Below are 18402 nucleotides of genomic sequence, written 5' to 3'. Positions count from 1 at the left end.
CATCAGCAGGGACAATTTGTTCCCCTAGGCAGGACCATGGTGGCTAAAATTACTAAGAGTAAGTGATAAGGGTTTTGTAACAAGCATCTTGGAACAAACTGCCCCAGTGCCGCCTTCCTGGATGGCAGCACAGTGAAACCACAGTGCGAATCTGAAATGGAGGCAAAGGCAATAAAATCACAACAAACGTTCTGCACTCACAGGGGGAACTGGGGAAGGGGGGAAGAGAGATGGACGGAGCAGCTCTGAACCTATAAAATCCAACAAGCATTTGAAAAGTGGGTTTACTTGATTTGATCAGCACTGAAAGGAAATCTTATATATTTGATCAAAGTTTTTTTTTTTTTAAACACAGTATTTCCTTTTGGGCACTTTTTTTCCCCATAAAGAATCAGCAAAATGTAGGATGCTTCACGACTGCAGACACTGTGTCCCTTTTTATAGTAAAAGGAAGGATATTTCTGTTCCCAAGGCAACCCGAGGTTTCACTCATCAACATGGCACCAAGTACTTTCATGAAGCACAGTATTGATCTTATGAGGTTTCAAAATTGGGAGTTCTCTGCCTAAGACAGGGCATGAGGGCCCCCCTCCCTGACACCATATCTGAGTTGTGCATCAAACATAAGAACCAAGGATAAAGAGCAGGTATTATCAGGTAAAATACTTTCTGAAGTTTTTCTCCAGGTGCTCATTCAAGTGGATAACAAGGCATTTGGTCCAACTGGCTCTCAGACATTTGCTCTTTGCAGAGAGATGTCCACTGGGAACATGTAAGACCTAAAAGCAGTTCAAGGGTAGGGGAGTCCTGTGGGGCAGCCTGGTCCTTCTCAGAGCCCTGTCCCCACTGCCCTTTTGCTCTGCCCTTCACACGGCTAAGGCCATCCTGTACCCAAGCCTCTCCTCCCAGCCCACACAGGTGGGCCTGAAATGGAGCAGGACGGTATGTTCCTTGCCTCCCCCCTCCACCTTGTTCTCTGCCTGCCTTTGGCCTGTGGAAAACTTTCATCAAAGAATAAGTTTAATCAGAGAAATGAGAAATGCTGAAACAAAGGAAAACAGTCTAAGGAGACTAAATAATAACAATGTAGTCATTAAGCATAGTCAAGGACCTTTAGTCCTTTCTCAAGGGCTGTAGATAATACTCAGAGTCATATCCTGTGAGCTGTCTTATAGATACTAAAACCCCAGGCAGAGAAGTTAACTACATGATGACCAGACTGTACCCAGGACTTGAGCTGCCACAATTCCAAGAACTGACCACAAAGAAATGGGAACAAGCGCACACCGGAACTGAAGATTAACTGTACCTACAACAACCAAGATGATGCTGGTCAGACCACCAATGACCAATCTGAAGATGACTGTTAGAGATGACTGTACTCTTTTCACATGGAGTGCCCCCACACCACTCTGTCTATAAATGCTCTCACCTCCTGCGTCTTGTCGGGGAGTGGGGGAGTTGGCCTTTGGACAGATGTCCGCTACCCTCCCCACCAGTTGCTGGCATCTGAAATAAAGCAAACTTTCCTTTGCACCAACCTGGCCTCTTTACTGGCTTTTGAGCAGCAAGCAGTTGGATCCCCCGTGCACTCCTTTCAGTAACAGGCCCAGGGCCTGAGCCACAGAAAACCTGTATGCCTCTGTGAGCTACACAGTAATTTAATAATCCAGATGAGTGTTCATGGGGATATGAACAGGAATGGAATGGAAAGGGAAAAATGCATTCTAGCCCAGAGAAGTAGATGCTACACAAAAAGGCATTTGCAATAGCAACAGAAAGTGGTAAGTTTGGTAGTCAACAAAGTGGTAAATTTGGGGGAGCTTGGAAAGTAGCTAAACTGAAGACTTCAAAAACAGCCAGTTTAGAGAACTAATGCTGGTGATGACGAGGATAAGCAACATCACTCATGCCACGCCCAGTGCTAAATATGTTACACTCTAAGCTCATTTAATTTCCCAGCAAATGTAAGTTCAGTTCAGTTGCTCAGTCGTATCCAACTCCTTGCGACCGCATGAATCGCAGCATGCCAGGCCTCCCTGTCCATCACCAACTGCCAGAGTTCACTCAAACTCATGACAATCAAGTCAGTGATGCCATGCAGCCATCTCATCCTGTCATCCCCTTCTCCTCCTGCCCCCAATCCCTCCCAGCATCAGGGGCTTTTCCAATGAGTCAACTCTTCGCATGAGGTGGCCAAAGGACTGGAGCTTCAGCTTCAACATCATTCTTTCCAAAGAACACCCAGGGCTGATCTCCTTTAGGATGGACAGGTTGGATCTCCTTGCAGTCCAAGGGACTCTCAAGAGTCTTCTCCAATACCACAGTTCAAAAGCATCAATTCTTCGGCACTCAGCTTTCTTCACAGTCCAACTCTCACATCCATACATGACTACTGGAAAAACCATAGCCTTGACCAGATGGACCTTTGTTGGCAAGGTAATATCTCTGATTTTGAATATGCTATCTAGCTTGGTCATAACTTTCCTTCCAAGGAGTGTCTTTTAATTTCATGGCTGCAATCACCATCTGCAGAGATTTTGGAGCCCAAAAAAATAAAGTCTGACATTGTTTCCCCTGTTTCCCCATCTATTTGCCATGAAGTGATGGGACCAGATGCCATGATCTTAGTTTTCTGAATGTTGAGCTTTAAGCCAACTTTTTCACTCTCCTCTTTCACTTTCATCAAGAGGCTTTTTAGTTCCTCTTCACTTTCTGCCTTTCACTTTCACCTTATGGGTGGTGTCATCTGCATATCTGAGGTTATTGATATTTCTCCCGGCAATCTTGATTCCAGCTTGTGATTCTTCCAGCCCAGCATGTCTCATGATGTACTCTGCATATAAGTTAAATCAGCAGGGTGACAATATACAGCCTTGACATCCTCCTTTTCCTATTTGGAACCAGTCTGTTGTTCCATGTCCAGTTCTAACTGTTGCTTCCTGACCTGCATATAGGTTTCTCAAGAGGCAGGTCAGCTGGTCTGGTATTCCCAACTCTCAGAATTTTCCAGTTTATTGTGATCCACACAGTCAAAGGCTTTGCCATAGTCAATAAAGCAGAAATAGATGTTTTTCTGGAACTCTCTTGCTTTTTCGATGATCCAGCGGATGTTGGCAATTGGATCTCTGGTTCCTCTGCCTTTTCTAAAACCAGCTTGAACATTTGAAAGTTCATGGTTCACATATTGCTGAAGCCTGGCTTGAAGAATTTTGAGCATTACTTTACTAGCATGTGAGATGAGTGCAATTGTGCGGTAGTTTGAGCATTCTTTGGCATTGCCTTTCTTTGGGATTGGAATGAAAAGTAACCTTTTCCAGTCCTGTGGCCACTGCTGAGTTTTCCAAATTTGCTGGTATATTGAGTGCAGCACTTTCATAGCATCATGTTTTAGGATTTGAAATAGCTCAACTGGAATTCCATCACCTCCACTAGCTTGGTTCGTAGTGATGCTTTCTAAGACCCACTTGACTTCACATTCCAGGATGTCTGGCTCTAGGTGAGTGATCACACCATCGTGATTATCTGGATCGTGAAGAGGTAAGCACTATTACAAGGTTTCCCTGGTAGCTCAGCTGGTAAAGAATCCGCCCACAATGCAGGAGAATCCAGTTCAATTCCTGAGTCAGAAAGATCCTCTGGAGAAGGGACAGGCTACCCACTCAAGTATTCTTGCCTGGATAATTCCATGGACAGAGTAGCCTGGCGGGCTACAGTCCATGGGGTTGCAAAGAATCGGACACAACTGAGCGACTTTCACTTATCAAGTACTATTATGACCCTGTTTTCCAGGAGGGGGAACTGAGAGGTTAAACTCTTTTCTGGGGTCACAAACTGGTGAATGGCAAAGGCAAGATGCAAACTCATGCTGTCCGAGTCTAGAAGGCTTGGGGCCTTCTAGAGACTAGGGGCTTGGATGCTGCCTAGAGGTGAAAGGCAAGCCTTGCTTTAAAGGCACTGAGTGCAGAAGAAAATATATTCCACATTCACAACAGAAACCTACAAGAGGTACTCAACTTTGGGCTTCTAACTCACCTAAGGATGTTTAACACCTGCCACAGACAAGAATGGGTGTCTGTGGAATGGGTGAATTTAACTCAGATGACCATTATATCTACTACTGTGGGCAGGAATCCCTTAGAAGAAATGGAGTAGCCATCATGACCAACAAGAGAGTCCGAAACGCAGTATTTGGATGCAATCTCAAAAATGACAGAATGATCTCTGTTTGTTTCCAATGCAAACCATTCAATATCACAGTAATCCAAGTCTATGCCCCAACCAGTAATGCTGAAGAAGCTGAAGGTGAACAGTTCTATGAAGACCTACAAGACCTTTTAGAACTAACACCCAAAAAAGATGTCCTTTTCATTATAGGGGACTAGAATGCAAATAGAGAAGGCAATGGCAACCCACTCCAGTACTCTTGCCTGGAAAATCCCATGGACAGAGGAGCCTGGTAGGCTGAAGTCCATGGGGTCGTGAAGAGTTGGACACGACTGAGCGACTTCACTTTCACTTTTCACTTTTGTGCACTGGAGAAGGAAATGGCAACCCACTCCAGTGTTCTTGCCTGGAGAATCCCAGGGACGGGGGAGCCTGCTGGGCTGCTGTCTATGGGTCGCACAGAGTTGGACACAACTGAAGTGACTCAGCAGCAGCAGCAGCAGCAAAATACAAAAGTAGGAAGTCAAGAAACACCTGGAGTAACAGGCAAATTTGGCCTTGGAATACAGAATGAAGCAGGGCAAAGGCTAATAGAGTTTTGCCAAGAGAACGCACTGGTCGTAGCAAACAGCCTCTTCCAACAACACAAGAGAAGACTCTATACGTGGACATCACCAGATGGTCAACACCAAAATCAGATTGATTATATTCTTTGCAGCCAAAGATGGAGAAGCTCTATACAGTCAGCAAAAACAAGACTGGGAGCTGACTGTGGCTCAGATCATGAACTCCTTATTGGCAAATTCAGACTTAAATTGAAGAAAGTAGGGAAAACTGAGAGAGTCAGTTCCTAGGTAGGTTGATAGGGAGTCTAGGGGTCCCCAAAGAGAGAGGGGTCTGGAATTCTCAAGGAGGAAGAAAGGACAAACTTTTTTTCTTTCTCCACATTCCTTAGGATTATATAACAATGTATCCTGCCTGAGGACAGTCTCTAGATTAAGGACAGTCTTTGGATTAAACCTTCTGGCTAATTCTGTTATCTTAAAATGTAAATTATGGGAGTAGGTCTGATGAGGTCTTTACAACCTCCAGACATTCTTTGGATTCACTGGAGAGTATATAACCTCATTATTAACACTAGCAAGCGGGTACTCTTTCTACCCCCTTCTGATGCCTATGTCAGAAGCTTTCTCTATCTCCTTTATACTTTAATAAAACTTTATTACACAAAAGCTCCGAGCGATCAAGCCTCGTCTCTGGCCCCGGATTGAATTCTTCTCCTCCGGGGGCCAAGAATCCCGGTGTATTTGCGTGATTCAACAACAACCTTTCAAAACCACTAAACCATTCAGGTATGACGTAAATCAAATCCCTTATGATTATACAGTGGAAGTGAGAAATAGATTTAAGGGACTAGATCTGATAGATAGAGTGCTTGATGAACTATGGACGAAGGTTCACAACAGGAGACAGGGATCAAGACCATCCCCATGGAAAAGAAATGCAAAAAAGCAAAATGGCTGTCTGGGGAGGTCTTACAAATAGCTGTGAAAAGAAGAGAGGCAAAAAGCAAAGGAGAAAAGGAAAGATATAAGCATCTGAATGCAGAGTTCCAAAGAATAGCAAGAAGAGATAAGAAAGCCTTCCTCAGAGATCAATGCAAAAAATAGAGGAAAACAACAGAATGGAAAGATTAGAGATCTCTTCAAGAAAATTAGAGATACCAAGGGAACATTTCATGCAAAGATGGGCTCGATGAAGGACAGAAATGGTATGGACCTAACAGAAGCAGAAGCTATTAAGAAGAGGTGGCAAGAATACACAGAAAAACTGTACAAAAAAGATCTTCATGACCAAGATAATCATGATGGTGTGATCACCCACCAAGAGCCAGACATCCTGGAATGTGAAGTCAAGTGGGTCTTAGAAAGCATCACTACGAACAAAGCTAGTGTAAGTGATGGAATTCCAGTTGCTGCTGCTGCTGCTGCTGCTGCTAAGTTGCTTCAGTCATGTCCGACTCTGTACGATCCCATAGACAGCAGCCCACCAGGCTTCTCCGTCCCTGGGATTCTCCAGGCAAGAACACTGGAGTGGGTTACCATTTCCTTCTCCAATGCATGAAAGTGAAAAGTGAAAGGGAAGTCACTCAGTGAAGTCCGACTCTTAGCGACCCCATGGACTACAGCCTACCAGGCTCCTCCGTCCATGGGATTTTCCAGGCAAGAGTACTGGAGTGGGGTGCTATTGCCTTCTCTGGGAATTCCAGTTGAGCTATTTCAAATTCCGAAAGATGATGCTGTGAAAGTGCTGCACTCAATATACCAGCAAATTTGGAAAACTCAGCAGTGGCCACAGGACTGGAAAAGGTCAGTTTTCATTCCAATCCCAAAGAAAGGCAATGCCAAAGAATGCTCAAACTACCGCACAATTGCACTCATCTCACATGCTAGTAAAGTAATGCTCAAAATTCTTCAAGCCAGGCTTCAGCAATATGTGAACCATGAACTTCCAGATGTTCAAGCTGGTTTTAGAAAAGGCAGAGGAACCAGAGATCCAATTGCCAACATCTGCTGGATCATCGAAAAAGCAAGAGAGTTCCAGAAAAACATCTATTTCTGCTTTATTGACTATGGCAAAGCCTTTGACTGTGTGGATCACAATAAACTGGAAAATTTTGAGAGTTGGGAATACTAGACCAGCTGACCTGCCTCTTGAGAAACCTATATGCAGGTCAGGAAGCAACAGTTAGAACTGGACATGGAACAACAGACTGGTTCCAAATAGGAAAAGGAGTATGTCAAGGCTGTATATTGTCACCCTGCTGATTTAACTTATATGCAGAGTACATCATGAGACATGCTGGGCTGGAAGAAGCACAAGCTGGAATCAAGATTGCCGGGAGAAATATCAATAACCTCAGATATGCAGATGACACCACCCATAAGGTGAAAGTGAAAGGCAGAAAGTGAAGAGGAACTAAAAAGCCTCTTGATGAAAGTGAAAGAGGAGAGTGAAAAAGTTGGCTTAAAGCTCAACATTCAGAAAACGAAGATCATGGCATCTGGTTCCATCACTTCCCATCTGGCAAATAGATGGGGAAACAGTGGAAACAGTGGCTGACTTTATTTTTGGGGGCTCCAAAATCACTGCAGATGGTGATTGCAGCCATGAAATTAAAAGACGCTTACTCCTTGGAAGGAAAGTTATGACCAACCTAGACAGCATATTCAAAAGCAGAGACATTACTTTGCCAACAAAGGTCCATCTAGTCAAGGCTATGGTTTTTCCAGTAGTCATGTATGGATGTGAGAGTTGGACTGTGAAGAAAGCTGAGCGCCGAAGAATTGATGCTTTTGAACTGTGGTGTTGGAGAAGACTCTTGAGAGTCCCTTGGACTGCAAGGAGATCCAACCAGTCCATTCTAAAGGAGATCAGTCCTGGGTGTTCCTTGGAAAGAATGATGTTGAAGCTGAAGCTCCAGTACTTTGGCCACCTCATGCGAAGAGTTGACTCATTGGAAAAGACTCTGATGCTGGGAGGGATTGGGGGCAGGAGGAGAAGGGGATGACAGAGGATGAGATGGCTGGATGGCATCACTGACTCAATGGACGTGAGTCTGAGTGAACTCCGGGAGTTGGTGATGGACAGTGAGGCCTGGTGTGCTGCAATTCATGGGGTCACAAAGAGTCGGACATGACTGAGCGACTGAACTGAACTGAACAGACAAGAAATCCACAAAGCTAGTCCCCTGTATTTTCAGAATTTATAGTATTTCAGACACATGACTAACTACTGCTGAGCAACATACCTGAGGAATCTTTTCATTTCTCTGCTAACCATCCCAGTCTAACTTATAACCAGCCAGTCCAGCCTCAAAAATACATAGAACAAATCAACTCAAGGGTTTAAGGTCAAGAATCTTTTAACTTATGGGTTCAGCAACTAATGTCTACACATTAAAGCTTGTGTACATATATGATGCATTATTATTTGACAAAAATATAGTAAAAATAACATTCTGTGTAAAAATAGTCCCATTTGGAAGTCATGTCTCAGTGTCCTTGACCCAAAAGGAAGCCACTTTCAGCCAAGTCTGAGCAGTGCTGCTGCACGGCTGGTTCAACTCAAGTCTGGGACTCTTTGTAAACTGTAGGTAGCTACCAGTATTTTAAATAGTGCAGAACTGACTATGAAGAAGCAAAATGGAATCTTTGGGGATGATGAAAGTGTTCTAAAACTTTATTGCGGAGAGAGCTGCACAACCATTAAATGCAAACTGTTCACAGAGAATGGGTGATGTTGACAGTACATAAATTGCACCTCAAGAAAGCTATAACAGGAAGAAATGGAGCGGGGGAGGAATAGGGTCAGAGAGGAAAGGAACAGAAAAGTAAGCACCAGGTAGGAAAAGTAAGCACTGTTTTGTAAAGACCTGTTTCAGCTACATCAATACGCACACTGTAATATGTGTTTCTAACTGTGGAGTTATCCATGATCCAAAAATCAGTAAGGCCCTGCTTTAGGGTAATGACATCTAGAAGTGCTGTGCAACCTTGATGGGAATCCCCTGGGGATCTCATTACACTGCAGGTTCTACTCAGTAGGTCTGGGGCAAGGCCGGAGTCTGCATTTTGAGCAAGCTCCTGAGTCATGTTGACACTGCTGGTCTGTAGACTCCACTCTGAGTAGCAAGGAGCTGGGGTATAAATGGAGGATGAGCTTGCGGGAATACTCAGACTTAAGATTGTCATCACCAGAAGGATCCTTAGAAAAATTTAATACATGTTTCCCAAATGGCCATGATCATGAGAACCGTCTAGGGGTTCTTCCTAAAAATACAGATTCCTATAATCAAGACAGTGTGGCACTGGCATTGGCATAAGGACAGACACAAAGATCAAAATGACACAACAAAGTCCAGAAACAGATCAACAAATACACAAGCAGCTGAATAGTTAACACAGGTGTCAAGGTAATGTAGTGGGAAAAGAACCGTCTTTGTAACAAATGGTGCTGGAGCAAGCAGATATCCATATGCAAAAAATTAACCTTGATCCATACCTTATACCATATACAAAAACTCAAACTGGATCTATAAAACTTCTATTAATACCTAGGAGTATGCAAGGATTTCTTAGAACACACAAAAATCTCAAACTATAAAAGAAAAAAATGACATATCAAATTTCATCAAAATTTAAATCTTCTGCTCTTCAAGACACAATAAAGAAAATGAAATGGCAAATCAGACAATGAGAACATATTCACAATACACATGTGTGACAAAGAACTTCAATCCAGAATATAACAAAAATTATTTTTTAAAATGCCTGAATTTAACATAAAAACCATTGACCAATCTTACTTATGAATAAAGATGTATAGTTTTAAAATAAAATACAAGCAAATAAAAAATTCTTACAGTTAAATAAGTGAACTATTAAAAAATGGGCAAAAAATGTGAACAGGCATTTCACATGCCAAGAAGCACATGAAAAGCTGCTCAATCTTCAATCATTAAAAAAATGCAAAGTAAAGCCACAGTGACAAATCATTATACAACCACTGGTATGGCAAAAAAAAAAATAATAATAATAATTTAAATCTAACGAAAAACTAACCATACTAAGTGCTTGCATGGATGTAAAGCAAGCAGCCCTCTCCTACACTGCAGGTCAGAATGTAAACTGCTACAAGCACCTAGGAAAAGAGTTTGGCAGCTCCTTTCCCAGTTAGAGCATCCATGCATCATATGACCCAGCAAGCCCACTCCTATGGATTGACCCAAGACAAATGCAAACGAGTTTACAAAGCAGTTTGCACCTGAATGCTCACAGTATCTTTGTCCATAACTGCCAAAAACTAGAAACAAATGTCCATCAGCAAGAGAATGGCTAAAATGGCAATGCAGCAAAAACACGAGTGCATTCTCAGTGAGAGAAGTACTCTGCAGCAATAAAGCAATGAATTACTTATATATACACACAACATGAATGAATCTCAGAAACATACTGAGTGAAAGAAGCCAGAAAGAAAAGAGTACACCCTACATGATTCCATGGACATGAAATGTTAAAAGTGGCGAAACTAATCTATAGTAACAGAAAGTAGATCAGAGGATGCCTGGGGCTGAGGGTGAAGCATGTCTGCAAGGGGCTGTGATGGTCATAAATGAATACATTCGTTGAAACACCTGTATTAGTATACTTAAAATGAGTGCATTTTCTCTGTATATCAATTATGTATGCAAATCTATGTACAACAAACATATATACTCAATAAAACTAATTTAAAGCAGATTCCCAGACTCCTCCTCAGACCTGGTGAAGTGGCATCTCCCAGGAGGAGGCAGAGAACCTGAATTTGTAACACAGAAAAGGAGGCCTAATGACATGAAGCAGCTTCATGAAGGCCCCACATAAGTGGTTAACGAGTCTCTCTGTTCATAGGAATGAATATATATCAATATTTCCCTAATAGTAAAACAAAGAGGGAACAGGGCAGGATAGGGAGGGGAGATAAGAGCAGTGTTCGTGACATGGCCTGCTGTGTCCAAGCAGCATTTAATGGGCCATAATAAAAAGCAGTAAATAAATTATTTCCATTTAAGACAGTAAGAGGCCAGTTCACATTAATAAATCATTTCAATATCTTTCTGTCCACATCTCAACCTGCTCCTCAGATGTGTTCCTGGGTCTGCGAGCTTGAACAGGACCATTTCCTAGGGGACTCCGCCCTCCTGCCACACCAAGCTCCCATCTTTTGTTGGCAGGAGCCAGGGTCTCCTTCCCCTCCAGGTCTTTGCAAAGCTCTGTCCCCAGATTGGAATACCCTCTCCCCCAACCCAGCACACATACGCTTAGTATTGACTGATGAGTAGCTACTTCCTCCAGGAAGTCTTCCAAGATCTACCCGGGTATCCCAGAAGGGAAAATTCTGTGTGCCTCCACAGCCCATCCATCTTCATTTGTGCAGTTGTGATACTCCCGCTTCACATACCCTTTTATTTTCTTTACCACTGTTTTCCCACTAGTCAGTCCAGAGAAGGCTCCAGGGAAGTATTTGTTGTCTGAACACTTCAAATACCATTCCATTCATGTTATCTGTGAGACCCTTAAGTCTGGTCTTCTCCATCACCCTCTACTCTTTGAATAAAAGAATTCTTTCACTCAGGGAAAACAATTAAGTACCTACATCTGGCACATTTGGTTCTGAGGGCAAAATACTTCCTGTGCTCTTCAGGGAGCGGCAGGGTGTGGGGGCCTGGCTGAGCTCAGACAAGTGCCTGGAGACCCAGACACTGACACCCCAGAACCAGGCAGGTCTGACTGGGCCCCCCTGGAAAAGGTATCATCAAACCCACTGAGCCAACAGATCTGTGTCACAGCCACTGGCTGCGATGGAGACAAGCCTGGTCCTCAATGGGATACGGAGAACTGACTGGTAACAATAGCTCATCTGTTATTCACCCCACCAGGATCCATTTTAGGAAAGCAACAAGGGCTTAAACCAGTGGCTCTCAAACTTGACTTTGCATCAGAATCACCTTGAGGGCTTGCGAAAACAAAAACTCTGGGCCTCTGATTCACTAGGGCTGGGATGTGCTAGTCACTCAGTTGTGTCAGACTCATCGTGACCCCATGAGCTGTAGCCCACCAGGCTCCTGTGTCCATGGAATTCTGGGCTGGGTAGGGTTGGGGTGGGGCTCAGGAATTTGCATTTCAGACAAGCTCCCAGGTGGTGATGATGTCACCCTCTGAGAAGCCCAGAGCTTGCCTTCCAGAGGCATCTTTACACATAGCCTCAGCCCCCTGTGTTGTCTTGGAAAAAAATCTTGCAGGCCCTCAGCTTCTTGTCAGCAAAATGGGTTACATGCTATCTGCTTCTTGGGGTTGTATTAGGGATTAGAAAATACATCTGAAGCACATAGCATGCTATCTTTCATGGGTCACAGCTTTAACCACAAAGACATTTTCTGAAAAGGTATTTACGAAAAGTCTTGTTTAGAATACCTCAGTGGCTGGAAGATGAAGGACCTGAGATCCTTCTGCTTTCCTGTTCAGTCATTCGAACTGTGTCTCCCCTTCGGATCACAAGATGCTGCCATGGCAGCAGCATCATCTTCTCACAGGAGAGCAGGCAGAGCTGGGATGAAGAAGGGAGGACCCAAAATAGGGAGGAAGGAGCTCTCTCCTCAAGCTCATTTCTCTTGGATGCCAGAAAGATTCCGCAGTGGTCTTCCCCTTAAGGCTCTTTGGCTGGTACTGGATTACATGGCTGCAAGGGAGGCCAGGAGAGTGGATACATGGCAAAGGGGAATGGAACCATCAAGAACAACTTAGGCTTGAAGTGACTCAAGGTTTGGCCCTGGTGCTGACTATCCCAACACCCCAGCTCCGAAGAAGGAAGGAATGGCTGCTCTGCTGTTCATCCTCCTGTGTGGATGCCCCACCGCCAGCCAGTGAGGGGATGGATGTCCCCAAACAAAGCCTGGATCAGCATGCTGCTGAAAACAGATCTGGTCCCAGGTACCAGCTGCTGAATAAACTTAAATCGCTCTCTCTCCTTTCTCCTTGTAAATTGAGATTACTTCTGCCTTTGCCGCAAGGCAGAGGGAAGAACTCGGAGAAGGCAATGGCAAGCCACCCCAGTACTATTGCCTGGAAAATCCCATGGACGGAGGAGCCCAGTAGGCTGCAGTCCATGCAGTCACGAAGAGTCGGACACAACTGAGCAACTTCACTTTTACTTTTCACTTTCATGCATTGGAGAAGGACATGGCAACCCACTCCAGTGTTCCTGCCTGGAGAATCCCAGGGACAGTGGAGCCTGGTGGGCTGCCATCTGTGGGGTCGCACAGAGTTGGACACGACTGAAGAGACTTAGCAGCAGCACCAGCACCAGATGGGAAGAACTAAATAAAAGAACAGGCTGTCCACTTTTTGTCTTTTTAGACTGAACTCTGAAAAACTAGGGCTGTGTTGACTGTGTCACATATCACAGGTCAGCACACGTCAGGTACTCATAAATGTCTGCAGAGTGTGCCAAGAGCCACTTTTAAGCACCTGTCCTTAGATTCTGTCAAGGCTGTTTCTAGAAACACCTTCTGGGGATTTTTACACCAAAAGAGATGCTGCTGAAATAGAAGCTAGAAGGAAACAAGGACTAACACAGATGACAAGGAGAAAAGACTAGCTGCTGTAAAAATAGAGCAAAGAGTGTTACCAGGTTGTGGTTCAGGCAGGCTTGGGTTTAGACAGGACATTCAAAAGACACTGCCACGGAGGAGGGCGTGCACGACAGGATGTAGAGGTGGCAACTCGACTGTGTCTCTCCTACTGACCTTGACCAGCTAACTGGAGCATGGGATCGGGACAATGCTGCGGCCACTTCCAGGTGGCGTACTGAGTCTGGCGTGCAGCAGGTAGGATCGAGGAGTGTCAGCATACATGTCATATGGTTTTCCTTTCCCTGGATGAAATAACTCAGGGATGTTATTTTGAACAAAAGATGTTGACTGGGACTTCCCTAAGGGTCCAGTGGTTAAGACTCAGTTTCTTGTCAGTGTCACCCCCTGCACTTCCACTGCAGGGGGTGAGGGTTCAATCGCTGCTCAGGGAACAAAGATTTCACATGCCACATGGCAGAGCTGAGGAGAAAAAGAAAGAAAAAGAAATTGATTGGCCTGGCCTTTGTGGTCATTTGAAGGGGTCACAAACCAAACTCAACAGTCTTTCGTAGGCCTAGAATGGCTCCTCAACAGCTCTGACCCATGAAAGGCAGTGTGTGATGTGCTTTATTTTCTAATTCTTAATACAAACTCAAGAAGCAGGTGTCATCCATATCATTTTACTGACAAGAAACTGAGGGCTTGAAAGGTTTTTTCCCAAGACAACACAAGGGGTTGAGGCTATGTGTAAAGATGCCTCTGGGAGGCGCTCTAACACCTGGCTCCTGGGGCCCTGTCCTCCTAGGGGTCTGAAGGCCGAGCCTACACAGACACTAGCTGACTGACATCTAGAGCTAGGTCAAAAGTGGTCTCCCAGGGACTTCCCTGGTGGTCCAGTGGCTAAGACTCTGCACTCCCAATGCAGGGGGCCCAGGTTCAATCCCTGATCAGGGAACTAGATCCCACATGTCACAATGAAGACTGAAGATCTCACATGCTGTGACTACGACCCAGCTCAGCCAAATAAATAAATAATTTAAAAATAAAAGTGGTCTTCCAGACTAAAAGTGATACAAAACCTCTGCCATCAGAATGTTCACCAATTTCTGCTTTAAGAAATAAGCAAAACCCCCAAATTCCTCCTCAAACAGGAGCTTATACTATTTCTCTCAACCAAAGTATACAAGGAAAGAGAGGACAGAGCTTGTTCTAAGAGTACGCCACGCGCTCTCTCGCGTGGCTCAGAAATTCCACGGAGAGGGCCTGCTAGTCCTCGCTCCACTGCAGGAGCAACAGATAGAAGGGACGGGAGACAGACGCCGCTAGCCTGCACACACACACTGCTGCTGGCTCCGCAGCACCAAACACAATTAATAGATTCATGAAGTAGGGCTCTGACTACCCTTTTCTGTCAAGGTTATTTGTTTTGAGCAAGATGGTTTGCCCTGATTAAAGCTACCAGTGGCCAACAGTAAATGATAAAATGTTTAAATTTGCCCAAAAGAAATGAAAATATCTGTAACTCCCAGTAAGAAACTAAGCTTAGCCAAATCTTTCCTGCATTGATGTTTATAATCAACACAATGTTTTATGAAAATTAGTTAATAAGATTTATAGTCTAAAAAAATGAGTAAAATGTGCATGCCACCCAGTCTCTGCTTCCCCAGTGTTAAGTGCCCACCTGGGCACAACTGTAACATCAACGGGGCTCAGATTCCATTCACAAGGCTTTGGCTTATTCCCTGCAAAACCTAACCTTGTACCTTGTATACAGCAAGCACACAATAAAGTATGCTGTCTTAATACCAGGGCATACATTAACTCCGTAAATGGTAATTTATGGAGCTCTCACTCTCTGCTAGGCATTGTATTAATTGCTTTGCCCACATTCTCTTGTTTAAATCTCTCAACAAGCTATGCAGTTGGATATTTTACTTTCCCCTTTGAGAGTGAACTGACATGTTCATCTAGATAATAAAGGGAGCAGAACCAGGATTCAAACCCAGGGCATCTGGCTACAAAAGCAAGCAAAAAGCTATGCTGAATGCAAGTGCAGCCAGTTATTTTCTCAGCAGCAGTAACAGTGATTAGCATGCTACACACTGATACAGTTGACACTGGGCCACTCAAGTTTGAACTGTGTGGGTCCACTTACACACGGACTTTTTTCATTATTAAATACTATAGTACTACATGATCCAAAGTTGGTTGAATTCATGGATGTGGAATTGCATGTACAGAGGAACCGCCTATAAGGAGGAACCATGTATATAGTTCAGTTTAGTTCGGTCACTCAGTTGTGTCCAACTCTGCGACCTCATGGATTGCAGCACACCAGCTTACCCTATCCATCACCAACTCTCAGAGCTTGCTCAAACTCACGTCCATAAAGTCAGTGATGCCATCCAACCATCTCATCCTCTGTTGTCCCCTTCTCCTCCTGCATTCAGTCTTTCCCAGCACCAGGGTCTTTTCTAATGAGTCAGTTCTGTGCATCAGGTGGCCAAAGTACTGGAGTTTCAGCTTTAGCATCATTCCTTCCAAAGAAATCCCAGGGCTGATCTCCTTCAGAATATACTGGTTGGATCTCCTTGCAGTCCAAGGGACTCTCAAGAGTCTTCTCCAACACCACAGTTCAAAAACATCAATTCTTCGGTGCTCAGCTTTCTTTATAGTCCAACTCTCACATCCATACATGACCACTGGAAAAAAACCATAGCTCTGACCAGACAGACCTTTGTTGGTGAAGTAATGTCTCTGCTTTTTAATATATGTATATAGAGGGTTGACTCTAAGTTATACTCGGATTTTCAACTGTGGGGATGGTGGGCACCCCTAACCCCTGCCTTGTTCAAGGGTCAACAGTATTTGAAGATCTACCATTAGTGACTATTAAATATAATTTCTGCTAGAGAAGACGTGACTGAATTTACACATCTAGAAACTGCACACTTGATTTCAGTCCTAGAACTTGCTCACACTGCAAAGCCGGTCCAACCCAGAGCAGCTTCTGGCCCTGTGGTTCTGAATGGCCTAGTTTTCAAGAACCCTGCAGCCCAGAGAGACAAAAGAAAGCCAACCTGGGAGGGAAAATTGACGGAAGGTGGTCAAAAGGTACAAACTTCCAACAATAAGATAAATACATGCTGGGAATGTAATATACAACACAATGGCTATAACTAGCACTGCTATATAATATATAGGAAAGTTGTTAGGACAGTAAATCCTATGAGCTGCCATCACAAGGAGAACATTTTTTTTTCCTTTTTTTCTTTTTATTGTATCTATATGACAAGAAATCTGTATGCAGGTCAAGAAACCTGTATGCAGGTCAAGAAGCAACATTTAGAACCAGACATGGAACAACAGACTGATTCCAAATTGGGAAAGGAATATGTCAAGGCTGTATACTGTCATCCTGCTTATTTAACTTATACGCAGAGTACATCATGTGAAATGCCAGGCTGGATGAAGCACAAGCTAGAATCAAGACTGCTGGGAGACATATCAATAACCTCAGATATGCAGATGATACCACCCTTATGGCAGAAAGTGAAGAGGAACTAAAAAGCCTCTTGATGAAGGTGAAAGAGGAGAGTGAAAAAGCTGGCTTAAAGCTCAACATTCAAAAAACAAGGATCATGGCATCCAGTCTCATCACTTCATGGCAAATAGATGGGGAAACAATGGAAACAGTGACAGACTTTATTTTCTTGGGCTCCAAAATCACTGCAGATGGTGACTGCAGCCATGAAATTAAAGAACTCTTGTTCCTTGGAAGAAAAGCTATGACAAACCTGACAATGTATTAAAAAGGAGAAACATTACTTTGGCAACAAAGATCCGTCTAGTCAAAGATCCGTCTGTGGTTTTCCCAGTAGTCATGTATGGACATGAGAACTGGACTATAAAGAAAGCTGAGTGCCGAAGAATTGATGCTTTTGAACCGTGGTGTTGGAGAAGACTCTTGAGAGTCCCTTGGACTGCAAGGAGATCCAATCAGTCAATCCTAAAGGAAATCAACCCTGAATATTCATTGGAAGGACTGATGCTGAAGCTGAAGCTCCAATACTTTGGCCACCTGATGCACAGAACTGACTCATTAGAAAAGACCCTGATGCTGGGAAAGATTGAAGGCAGGAAGAGGGGGACGACAGAAGATGAGATGGTTGGATGGCATCACCGACTCAATGGACATGAATTTGAGCAAGCTATGGGAGATGGTGAAGGACAGGGAAGCCTGATGTGCTGCAGTCCATGAGGTTGCAAAGAGTTAGAAACGACTGAGAGACTGAACAACAATAATCATTTCATCATATATGTACATCAAACCATCATGAAGTGATGTATATCAATTAATTCTCAATAAAACTGGGGAAAATAAAGAAATTCAGCCTCACAGTGACAGAATGAAGGCAGGTAACTTAGAAGGGCGTCCCAGGGTGCAACAATGGCTGTCTATCCATCTATCAGATGAATTCCTGTGGTTGTGCCCCATCTATCAACTCATTTACTTTGAGAGCTATTTAAGGAGGATTTACAGCTAACCTGCTAATGTAAGAAGAGGAAGGGAGGAGGAAGGGAGATGACAAGAAAGCAACAGGGAAAGAAAGCAGAGTGGGTGGCTTATACTATAATTTCGGGGGGAAAAAATCACTGGTAGACAAGGATCTAAGAAAGCTGGCCCCAAATCTGTAGAGACAGAGTACATCAGTGGCTGAGTTGCCTAGGACTGGGAGATGGGAGGAAACAGGGAGTGACTGGCAATAGGTATGGGATTTCTTTTGCAGGTGATAAAAATATCTTAGAATTGATGATGGTGTTGGTTGTACATTGCACAATTCTGTGAATGTGCTAAAAAACCAATGAATTGTACACTTTGAAGGGAAAACTCTGTGTGTGTGTGTGTGTGTGTGTACGTTAGTTACTTAGTTGTGTCCAACCCTGCGACCCCATGGATTGTAGCCTGCCAGGCTCCTCTGTCCATGGAGTTCTCCAAGCAAAAATACTGGAGTGGGTAGCCATTCCCTTCTCCAGGGGATCTTCCTGACCCAAGGATTGAA

General features: G+C 43.9%; 1 protein-coding gene and 1 non-coding gene across 10 annotated transcripts in view; one reads left to right on the top strand and one right to left on the bottom strand.

Annotated features, from left to right (window-relative positions):
* Nucleotides 1–18402, bottom strand: part of MAP7D2 (MAP7 domain containing 2) — a 101915-nt gene that overhangs the window by 63672 nt on the left and 19841 nt on the right. The window contains exon 2 of one of the 9 annotated variants that reach the window (XM_061407974.1): nucleotides 12183–12447. The exons of the other annotated variants lie outside the window; for them this stretch is intronic. The gene's annotated coding sequence lies outside the window, so the exon portion shown is untranslated. The remainder of the gene's footprint in view (nucleotides 1–12182; nucleotides 12448–18402) is intronic. 9 annotated transcript variants of the gene reach the window in all.
* Nucleotides 14222–14294, top strand: TRNAG-CCC (transfer RNA glycine (anticodon CCC)). Its single transcript has one exon. It is a non-coding gene; the product is annotated as a tRNA-Gly (tRNA).

This window comes from Bos javanicus, chromosome X, assembly GCF_032452875.1.
Source record: "Bos javanicus breed banteng chromosome X, ARS-OSU_banteng_1.0, whole genome shotgun sequence".
Taxonomy (NCBI): Eukaryota; Metazoa; Chordata; class Mammalia; order Artiodactyla; family Bovidae; genus Bos; species Bos javanicus.
The sequence above is the reverse complement of the archived record's forward strand: the minus strand, read 5'-3'. Positions and strand labels throughout refer to the sequence as shown.